Source organism: Symphalangus syndactylus, chromosome 6 (assembly GCF_028878055.3).
Source record: "Symphalangus syndactylus isolate Jambi chromosome 6, NHGRI_mSymSyn1-v2.1_pri, whole genome shotgun sequence".
Taxonomy (NCBI): Eukaryota; Metazoa; Chordata; class Mammalia; order Primates; family Hylobatidae; genus Symphalangus; species Symphalangus syndactylus.
In genome coordinates, this window is record NC_072428.2 from 65,825,187 (window position 1) to 65,837,275 (window position 12,089).

General features: G+C 34.8%; 1 protein-coding gene and 1 pseudogene across 5 annotated transcripts in view; both read right to left on the reverse strand.

Moving 5' to 3' along the window:
* The window catches only part of DLG2 (discs large MAGUK scaffold protein 2), a 2,194,174-nt gene that overhangs the window by 1,576,508 nt on the left and 605,577 nt on the right, over positions 1-12,089 (reverse strand). The gene's annotated exons all lie outside the window — the stretch shown is intronic.
* On the reverse strand, positions 6,542-8,481 carry LOC129483867 (heterogeneous nuclear ribonucleoproteins C1/C2-like; annotated as a pseudogene).

The window sequence follows — 12,089 nt, forward strand, 5'->3', positions numbered from 1 at the left end:
ATCAGAGCATATGATAAAAACAGGAGAAAACAAATTATCAGCTCCTGTTCTCTGATGATTTGAAAAGTATGAGTGCAATCGCTCTAAATAATAACAGGCACAAGTAAATATCTAGCTCATGGAATCAAAATCTTCAAATATAGAAGGAAAGAAATGCACATAAGGTAAAATTTTTGAAAGTAAGTTAAGTTACTAAGTGTATTCTTTATAGCTATTTTGCCAAGTTGCATGTAAAATTCTTTCAGAAATCTAGTGAAAAAAATCTATCCTAATGTGAAATATTGGCAGATGACATTCAGGTGAGCAGCAGTTAGGGATTACAGCAAAATAGTTACTTTTTTTAAGGTGCATGCTATTATGTTGTCAAAGGCTTAAATATTAGAATGAGTGATTTTTTCTTTAAAAGACTTTTTTTGGTAAGAATACACAGTAAGTTTCTTTATTTGTATGTAATGTTAGCACTGCATTACTAAATTAATTTGTATATCAAAATCTGGATTCTCCTTAAAAGAGACGACTCTAATATCAAGAAATCTAGATTCTTACAGTAAAACAAGGATATCAACAATAAAAATAGATTGGTACTATAAATGATAAGCTTAAGAGTTAGGCTTGGTTTAAATTATGGCTTCACTCAAATCCAGCTGTGTAGCCGTGGGCAAACTGCTTAACTTTTCTGAGCCTTAATTTCAACTAATGTAAAAGCAGTGAAATAATACATTTACCCAGTGGGTTGTTGTAAAGAATAAATGCAACAAGATATGCAAAGTTCTTATCACAGGACATAGTACATATTTGGTGCTCAATATGTTTTAGTTCCTTGTAATTCTTCCTTACATATGCAGTTTTTAATTTAGAAAAGAGTAGGTATTACTTAAGGATGACTTGCTTTCATCAGAAACTATACCAGTGCACTAAACAGATGGAAAGAAAAAGCATCTTTATAGTTTCACCCCCTAATATCTCACTTCAATCCCTCTCCTCAGCTCTTTACTATACAGGGAGGGTTACACGCATCCCTTTCTCCTCCATATTTCTGGCTCTGCCCATGGTAAGGGAGCTATTTCTATCCAGCAATTAATAGTACAGTATTGATTTACTTCTTTTCTTTGGTTTTAACACTCCAGAAGAAGAGAACTGGTAAGTAAAATGATTCATACTTCAAAGCCCCACCCTGACCTAACACACATCAGGTACGTGGAATACCTCCTTTGGTACACCCCAAACCTGTACTGGTTCTGTAAATGGTCCTCTCTACCTGTCTAGGGTACCTGTCTTGGGCACCTTATGCCTCTAGAGAAAATCAAGCTACTTCAGGAATTGGTAATTGCACAAGATTTATGATCTCCAAGCTCTGCGGGGCCTTTACTACTGCCGAGTTATCCCGAGTCTTCTATCGCCACCCTTCTGTATCTCTTAGCAGATTATGGCCTCTTGAAGTTATCAGACAGCTTTCAACTTCCATACTACCTACAGAACTATTTATACCTGTACTTGTATTTTACTCCCTGCCTCTTGACTCAGAATAATGGTGTCTCTTGCGTTCATTGAAGGCAGCTAAGTCACCAAGAGCACTGAAATGAATGCTTGCCGATTTTCAGAAGTAGTAGATGCCGAAATTGTGTGCAATTGACATGGCTTTTCAAACTGAGTATCTCCCTTTGTAACATGTTCTATTTGGTCTTTGGAAAATTCTTAATTGTATGCTGCACACACATTCATTTGCTATTTTTTCGGTTAAGTTTATACTTCTAAACACACTGTCTATTTGTAGTCTAAAATTTAGCACATTAGTTTATGCTCTAGTCCAACATTTCATTCTTTAATTATAAGAGACCACCGAATGAAAATATATTTCTTTCAGTAGGAGATTAGCCTGTGTATTTTAAAAAAAAAAAAAAAAAAAAAAAAACTTAACAAAACGGAAAACGAGCCAACTAGCTTTCCTAGCTGTGACAAGTTTCTGTTTTCAAAAAAGTAATCTTAAATAAACTACCAGTCTTTCAAAACTGAGAGCATTAATTACTTCACCTTAAAATATGTATAAGATGATGCCTTAAATTCACAGGGCAAAAAGAGCAAAAGCTTGAAAAAGATGAAAAGAACACAATTTACAGATATTGGCAAACACTTAAAACTCCAGCTTCTATGAACTTTCCCAAATAAATCTATAAAGCTCATAATACCGTGCCTGTTACTTAGAAAGTATATACTCAGTAAACTGTAGCTATTTATCTTCTGTGTCAAGAACTGTCTCCACAATTCGAATCAAGTGTTATATGGAACTTTGTACCATGATTTTATCTCTTAATAATCTTAAATTCAAATTCTTATAATAGTTTATGGTAACTTATCTCATAGAAATTACAGAATGGAAATCAATGTTATCTCTGATTCTATGAAATGAACTAGATTTATGATTTGGGAGCAGCGCAAAAACAACATAATGTCTACTACAAAAAAAGTCAATATTTGAAAACTAGTTTTATTACAAATGAAGTAATTTTTCAAAAGTTTAAAAAGTTTAAAATAGAAATTAAAAAATACTATAGGTAAAAATATCATCAAATCCCCATGTTGTTCTTACTGAAATTAAGTAAGGTAATTTCATATAATAATATTGTCATTGATGTTTTAATAATCAAAACTCTAACAGTTGAGAAAATAAATTGTGTGTATGTTTCTCTTTTGCACCTGTGTTATTATCAGCCTCAGGTAGTAAGCTTTACTCAGGATAGCAATCTATCAAAAATGCATGCTGAATATTTACTAAATTACTATACTTTTTGACCTCAACCTCCTGTCTTAATAGTTCTTCACTCCTTTTTCAGCTCCTACCCTTTAACCTCACAGAGATATCCATCACTTTAATCTTTTCATTTATTCCTCAGTTTACTGGTCACTTTATATTTTGTTCTTTAGCCAGCTTGAAACTAATGACTGTTCATTTGAACTATTTTCTCACCAGTATCTTTGATTTCTTTTAGTGCAATTCTTCAGGTGCAACTCTTCAGCAAAATCCAAATCCCAGATAAATACTGCATCTGGTCTCTCTCAACTGACATCTAGGAAATGAAGTTCTGTGGGATAGGAACTCACACACACACTAAGAGCAATTTCTATGTAGTCAGTTTCCACACTCAGCTACGCACTGTCCTTTAATCAACTTCCCCTCTCATTTCCCTCAAAAAAAACTTCTCAATCATCTCCATCTGCCTCCAAGTCCTTAGCTGCCTTCAGCTTCTCATTTTGACAGGTTAGAAACTGAGGGCTCTCAGTCTCCTAATAAAATTGAGGTCATTAGGTGTGTTCTCCCTGCACAGGTACACCACAGCCAGACCTAGAAAGCTAACCCACAGCCACAGCCATCCTCACCCTATGCCTTTTCCTACTCTCTTCTGTTCTGCTCTCCCATCTATAGCAGAGGTTGGCAAACCTGTGAGTCAAATCTGGCTTGCTACATGCTGTTATAAATAAATTCTTATCGAAAACAGCCATGCCCATTTGTCTATGTATTTTCTGTGGCTGCTTCAATGCTACAAGGGCAGAGTTGGGTAGTTGCTACAGATATCTTATGGTCCTCAAAACCTAAAATACTATCTAGCCCTTCAATGAAAAAGTGTCCTGATCTCTGATTTATATCATTGACATCTTCCTCTTTCCTAAATCTTTTCCTTCAGCCTGTAATTATGGTCAACTATGTTCTAGTCTAAAAATGTTAGTTTAGGGTGTTCTGGTTTTTTGTTTTGTTTTGCTCAAACTCTCTCCAGTTGTATACCAATTTCTGTCTTGCCCTACTCATAAAACTTGTCCAGGGAGTATGTCATATTCTCTTTCTCCACTTTTTTTTTCCATTTTTCTTCCTGTAACCTGATTTTTGCCCCTACTACTTTGTTGAAATTTGTTCCTATTAAAATTAATGATGACCTTCTATCTGTCAAAGTTAAATTTTAAATGTCTAATCCTAAACTAATTGACTCATCTTTAGGGACATTCCCCTTAAAACTCTGTAATCCAACATTCTTAGCAAAGAGCACATAGCAGGATCATTTCCAGAGGCTTCCTTCTTTATGCTATCACTAACCGGAATTACACTTAATGATTACAAGTTGTTGCTTCAGAGATAAGGGATTAAATTTACTATTCCAGTCTGAGAAAAGTAATCAAGTCACAATATTGTGGCAAATGGGAGAAGAAAAGCTACTGGAGATATCAGTCAATACACAACCTCCACCCTCACCATATAGGATGCAAACAAACACCTGCCCTTGAAGAACACATTCGCCCCAATTACCCTTCCTTCTCTCTCTTCTAGGGTCATCACCATCATCTATTCACTAGCGAAAACTGACCAAAATATGTCCAAGACACGTTGGAGTGCAAGGCTTTCTCAGTTATCTCTTAAAGTGAAGAATAATAACTACATAAGGAACACGGGGCCTTTATTTCTCTTGGAAAATTGATTTTCCTATGGACTAATGATATAAGTGTATCTGGAAAATATGTGAGATACTCTTTTAGAGATGCAGATGATTAATCACAATTTTAACTTCTTATAATGATGCTTGGCACAGGATAAGCAAATAGAAATTAAATGTAGAAACCAACAACACATGTTCACTTATTTAATATGGAACTTCCATATTCTTGAATATAAACCACCACATTAATGAGCGAAAGTATAACAAAATTGAAAGAACATAATCAGCTTTCCTTTAGGGTAGGAAGGCAGCTATTTAGGATTCTTCCTCACTTTTCAATTAACAGAGCCGTGAAACTAACAAGGAGACACAAATATGCAAAATCACTGATAATCGCAGTCAACACTTTATAGGTACCTGGAAGGGGGAAAAAAACCTTTTTACTTCTATTGTGGTAGGGATAAATTAACTGTCTCTATCTGACATATGTTTTGATTTTTAAAACTAAATAAAATCAGAAAGCTAGTGGAAAGACACATATGTCAACTTCTACTCTGTATCCCTATCAAAGATTCGTGGGATCTTTGCCTCTAAGTAAAGCAGCATAGCAGCCATGGATCTCACATGGGAAAGTCCTTTCAGATTAGAACAGAGATATCCCTTTCTCATACCTCTACCTCACACTCTCTCATCCCACAAAATCTTAACTTAAGGAGGGACTTTAACATGAATATTCATGCTCTGATGGCTCAAGTAAGTATGATTAAGATGTAAAGATTGTAATCCTACAATTAATAAGGTAGATGTAATAAACGTGAATGAAAAATTTTATTCCATAGAAAACATGCCTTCTCTTTTTTTTTCTCCAAATTCCTGGCTTAATAAAGACTTGTTTATTTTCAGGAAAAAAGTTCCCAAACATCAGGCTGTTCAAAAAATAACCCACAGTATCAACTTTAGAAAACAAATGTTAAGACTATAACAGTTTTTCTAGAGGATGCATTTGACATGCCAACTCTCATTCACAAAAATACATTGTTACATTTGTGTTGAACTGCCCCACACAGCATACTAATGTAGGGGTGTAACAAACATACTTTTAACTCAAACTGCTTTCAGGAGCTACTCAACTAAATGAGATTGCCTTTGCAGTTAGGGAAGCAACTACTGAACTTATGTATTAATGAAAAGAACTGTACTCCCTGGATAACAAGAGATTATTTTGGAGACAGTTGATGAAAACCATACGTCCTTTTTATTGTTAAATCATAAAGAGTTATCAAAATTAAAAGCAAAAATTACACAGTAAGACTTAACAAAACTACTAGGATCGTCAAAGGAAGTGAAAACGGGACTAGGCGCAGGGCAATATGAATTAATGAACATGGAAGGACAAGGATAGGGGAACAATGAGCATATGCTGAAGATACTAGGGGAGAGGATCTGGTGAAAAATTCCATCTTAGACAAGTGCCTAGGTAAAGAAATAATGGAATAAGATTTCTTTTTTATTATCATTTTATTATTTATTTATTTTTTATTATACTTTAAGTTCTCGGGTTCATGTGCACAATGTGCAGGTTTGTTATATATGTATATATGTGCCATGTTGGTGTGCTGCACCCATTGTCATTTACATTTGGTATTTCTCCTGATGCTATCCCTCCCCTCTCCACCCACCCCATGACAGGCCCCAGTGTGTGATGTTCCCCACTCTGTGTCCAAGTGTTCTCATTGTTCAATTCCCACCTATGAGTGAGAACATGCAGTGCTTGGTTTTCTGTCTTTGTGATAGTTTGCTGAGAATGATGGTTTCCAGCTTCATCCATGTCCCTACAAAGGACATGAATTCATCCTTTTTTATGGCTGCATAGTATTCCGTGGTGTATATGTGCCACATTTTCTTAATCCAGTCTATCATTGATGGACATTTGGGTTGGTTCCAGGTCTTTGCTATTGTGAATAGTGCCACAATAAACATACGTGTGCATATGTCTTTATAGCAGCATGATTTATAATCCTTTGGGTATATACTCAGTAATGGGATGGCTGGGTCAAATGGTATTTCTAGTTCTAGATCCTTGAGGAATCGCCACACTGTCTTCCACAATGGTTGAACTAGTTTACAGTCCCACCAACAGTGTAAAAGTGTTCCTATTTCTCCATATCCTCTCCAGCACCTGTTGTTTCCTGACTTTTTAATGATTGCCATTCTAACCGGTGTGAGATGGTATCTCATTGTGGTTTTGATTTGCATTTCTCTGATGGCCAGTGATGATGAGCATTTTTTCATGTGTTGTTGGCTGCATAAATGTCTTCTTTTGAGAAGTGTCTGTTCATGTCCTTCACCCACTTTTTGATGGGGTTGATTTTTTCTTGTAAATTTGTTTGAGTTCATTGTAGATTCTGGATATTAGCCCTTTGTCAGATGGGTAGATTGTAAAAATTTTATCCCATTCTGTAGGTTGCCTGTTCACTCTAATGGTGGTTTATTTTGCTCTACAGAAGCTCTTTAGTTTAATTAGATCCCATTTGTCTATTTTGGCTTTTGTTGCCATTGCTTTTGGTGTTTTAGTCATGAAGTCCTTACCCATACCTATGTCCTGAATGGTATTACCTAGGTTTTCTTCTAGAATTACGGTTTTAGGTCTAACATTTAAGTCTTTAATCCATCTTGAATTTTTATACTGATCTTTGACAAACCTGACAAAAACAAGAAATGGGGAAAGGATTCCTTATTTAATAAATGGTGCTGGGAAAACTGGCTAGCCGTATGTGGAAAGCTGAAACTGGATAATGGAATAAGATTTCTAAACCCCACTATGTGCTTCAGAGTCATCCTCTCCTTCCTCAGCCTCTTTTTCCATCATCCTTGATCAACTCCAGCTGGCCATCCCCCCAGTCTTCATTGTCATCATCATCCAGTAGGTATCCCTCCTCAGCAGAGTCATCTGCATCCCCCTCCTCAGCAGGGTCATCTGCATCCCCCTCAGACTCCAACTTCACATTAGTCTCATCTTTCTCCACGGAGCTGCTGCTCTGCTCCTCTTCTGACTTATTCTTTGTATCTACTGCTTGTTTGTTCTGTTCCTTTTCAATTTCTTCCAGGTTTCCCAGGAGAGAATCCACTTTTTGTTTTATCTTGGTCAACTCCTTCTTAATTGCCTGAAGAGTCATCTCCTTTCAACTTTCCAGACTTAGAAGATCCCCGCTGTCCACTCTTAGAATTGAAGCCACTTTTTTCCCTTCGTGAGGTGTTTCCTGATACACCCTGACATTTCGAGGGCACTACAGCTCGAGCAATAGGAGGAGGAGGAGGAGGTACACCTGCTGGGTAACTGTACATCCTATCATAATAATCCCACTGAAATTCATAGTCTAAGTCAAAAGAAGAGCCATACATCTCCGCTGCAGATCGTTTCACACCTGCTTTTCCTCGGTTCACTTTTGGCACTGCAGCCAGGTTAATATCTAAAACCTGGTCAGCAATCATTCTGTCATCCCCTCCTGCTACAGCAGCCTGGGCATTTCTCTCATTAATGTATTGAAAGAAAGCAAAGCCCTTATGAACAGAGGAGTCCACAATTTTGCCATACTTCAAAACGATTGCCTCTACATCAGATTTCTTGACCACAAGAGTGTTGAGATTCCCAGTGAGCACACGGGAGTTCATGGAGCGAAGATCTGTCTTGTTGGTAACGTTGCTGGCCATTGTGTTTGATGATAAGATTTCTCAGACAGCTGAAAATGTGGCTGAAGATCAAAAAAAATCTCATAGGAGTGAGGAGGGAGAAGAGATTCGATTCTGAGTCTCCTACTCCTGGGTTCTACATGGAGAATCCGAATGCTGCTCGAGGTGGGTAATGCAGCCACAACTGCTCAGTCTTTTTCTCTTCACAAAGAGAAAATATGCCTTCTTTTCACACATCATGGAACTATACAAAATTTTATCATTTATTATGTCACAAAAAATCAGCATATATTAAAATGCAAAACTCAGAAAGGCAATATTCTCTGAACACAGTAATTTAAAGCTAGAAACTAAAACTAGCTTAAAACTAACGTTTTGGAATAAAACTAAATACATTCTAGCCTTTAAAAATTGCATAAAAAGGAAATAAAATTAACCACTTAGTCATAAAATAGGAATGTAATATATTACATTTATGGGACACTTTCAAACATATTTGGAGACTAATAGACTTAAGGCACTACGGTTATTTCTAAAAGAATAAAAATAAGGTGAGTCTATATATCAAGATATTAGAAAAATGCAGTCAGAATAAAAATAAAACAGAAAGAAATAAACACTAAAAAGAAAATTAGAAAATTACTTAGAGCACAAAAAACTGGTAAGAAATAGAACACTTAGTTCTTAAAATAGAAAATGAAATCGATAAACTTCTCACAGATCTAATGAAGACAAAAATAATATATACTTTGCGACTAAGGAAAATAATATAACCACAAATACAAAGAAAGTATTTTAAAATGGCAAGGGAATTATATATATGTTACTCTGGATTACCTATAAACATAAACTAGGAACTATAAAACATAGGGAGGATACTGTGTCACAAAAGCAAAGAATAGGGTTTGGATGCAAGCTATACTGTGTACTAGTTATAGATAAGTTACTCAACTGCTTTGAGCCATGTTTTCTTTGTCTGTAAAATAAGAATTTAAAATATCTTTAATAATAGTGTTTTCAGAAGTATTGCTTATGTCATTGTCATATTTGTTGTAATTCCCTTTTCTTCCTCCTCATTATTAATATTCACTACCTTTGAGAAAAACTTGATATGTACCCAAACAAGTTGAAACTTAAAAGTTATTTTTCCAATCAATACTTTAATCCATCCATAAGAACCAGGTGCAATGCATACCATTTACCTTATTACTTATTTTTTCCCCAAATGCAAGTATTAGCAACATTCATTGCATCTGAGAATATAAAACCTTAATGACATATCCTCCAAGGGAAAAAAATCTTGCCCAACTTAGAAGACCTGCAAGGATTGATTGTACTTAATAATGAATGTAGTGCTCTTAGAGTTATATAATTGTCGTTGAACAAATACATAGGCATCAAATTTAAAGAAAACCAAGAAGCAGAGCTAAACAACATCGATACTAAAAAAATGAAAAGTTAGGAGTTTTTTTCTATCACTTATCAGTAAACCTGAAGGCTTAATATAAGCCTATAAGATTCTAAAAACGAGAAGGATGCTTTATTTGTATTAGTCCCTAAAAATCTTAGAATGTGGTAAAAATAAAAAATAAAAAACAGTAAAACTGGAGCTCTGAGATTTATGTATGTCCTTAGGCTTTTTCTTACAGTTTCAATGTGGATTATTATTGTCAGAGTAAAGTGAAATGGGAAAGTAAAATGTAAAATTCAATTTGCAACCCCTAACATTTTCTTTTTTCAGACCTAAATAACAGTTATTACCAATTTAAAATTTGTATAACAGAATCTATCCAGGGAAAAAAAAAAACAAGTCATTTTGGTGCACAATTGCAAAATGCCAAAAAATTAATAACTTCATCTACTTATCTACTTGTATTAAGATTTTGACCCATTTTGAATCCATTAATATATTTAGAGCACAAGATAATAGAGATTAAATAAATATACAAATGAAATATAGTTTTCTACTCTCAAGAAACACACAGAAGATTTCAGTGGAAAAGAAAAAATCAATTATAAAACTGTGTAATAGAAGTATACTGTACCTATATATCTATATAGTATATCTCTATAACTATTCTATATAGGATATCAGAGGCTATTCTATATAAGATATCATAGGATAGAGATGTATTTAAAAATAATAGTAACTTATTGAGCATCAAAATATAGATTACTAAGTGCTTCATTTATATTATTTATCTCACTAAACTACTGCATGTTAAGAATTATTATGCCCATTTTACAAACATAAAATTGAAGTTTATGGAGTTTAGATTGGTAAACAAAGCCAAAATTAAGGTATATTTTTGTAACTTCGACACTCATACCCTTTTGGCCACCCCACTGTTTTCGTTAAATTAAGATAAATCCAAGAATTTGTCAAATCCTGGGGTGACAAAATATGTATATATACACTGTTCTAAGATTCTGCATCTTACCCTGTCTTCGTTTCTTCATCTAAAAGTGGATTATAATTAAACTCTCCCCATTAATTTCAGGGGGTTGATGGGAATATCAAATATAATAGATGAGACAATTATTGAAAAGTAGACACACAAAGTTAAGGCATTTGTAAAATGAGATGCAGGATTACAGTAATGAAGCTCTTCCTCAGCATTAGAAACTAGGCCAAGCAACCCAAGAACCAGGAGCTAGTTACAGGATGGGAAATGTATCTGACGCACATTTTACTTATTTAAAATATTTTAAACATGACAACCTTTGTTAAACAACCTCAAGGTAAAAGGCACCAAAACTGTGTTTTCGTATCTAATTACCGCTAGAGTAACAATTAAAACACAGACCAAGTAGAAAACTGTGTGACTTTTTTCCTCAGAATTCAGTCAGCAAAGACTAGAAATACGCATAAATGCAGGCCCCCAAAGCAACTTTTTCCCTCTGCAGCACATTCCTGAAGCCCAAAAGAAACGAATAATTGTCTTGACTCTTCATTGCATGTTGTCTATATAGCCACCATCATCCTTTAAACGTGCAGAAAAAATAGTGCCACTTGCTAGCAGAGAGAAAATCATCTAAGACATTTGTAAGTACTCCGTTGTCTCTGTTCCTAACATAACCCTCTCCATACTGGCTTAAGTTTCATGAATGTACTCCCCTCGGAATTCTGTCCTTTCTGCAAATACTTTTTTCCAAGTTGTGTTTTAGGCTTTCCTAACATATTTTCAGGTCTCTCAGGTAACATAAATTCAGGTTTCTCAAAATGTCTGCAGAGGGACTAAAGTTATTCCTTCCAAGGAGGAAGTGCATTCTGTCAAAACAAATCATACATCAGGAAGTAGATAAATAAGAAAAGCTAGACAGTAAAATATTCCACTGATTTGCAAAATAATCCTCATTCATCTCTATTATTATTTTAAAAATCACCACCATATCTATGTATGTGCAATATTACATGTAATTCTGTCTCAGAAAGATTAAGTCCATGTTTAGTTGTGAATGAATGACCACGGAGAAGCATTTTTAAATTTAACGTATTCTGTAATTGTAGATAAATTTTCCATTGTGTCTCACAAGAACACAGATACATACACTCATCATACCATGATAGCACTGCATTTATGTATATTTGAGTACATAGGGAATGCTAGCAAATTTATTTAACACAGAGGACAATAAACAAATTTCTTCATATTGATGCTTCAATTCAGAATGCGCAATACTGTTGACATCTGGCCTCAGGCTCCGACCAGAACTGTTACCATAAAGAAGTATTGTTGGAGTCTGACTTTCCTCGATGAAATGTTAGACACAATAGCCAAGTGCAGCTTCATATATTAGTAGATGCTAATGGTTGTAATTTAGACCAAACCACTTTGATACAATTTGGGAAATTTAGTTCTTCTAAACAAATGATACAACTTTATTGAAAGACACAAAAGATGTCAGCATATATCATGTTCTTATACAGGATTACTTAATATAATTAAAATGCCTGTCATCCCAATTTAATATATA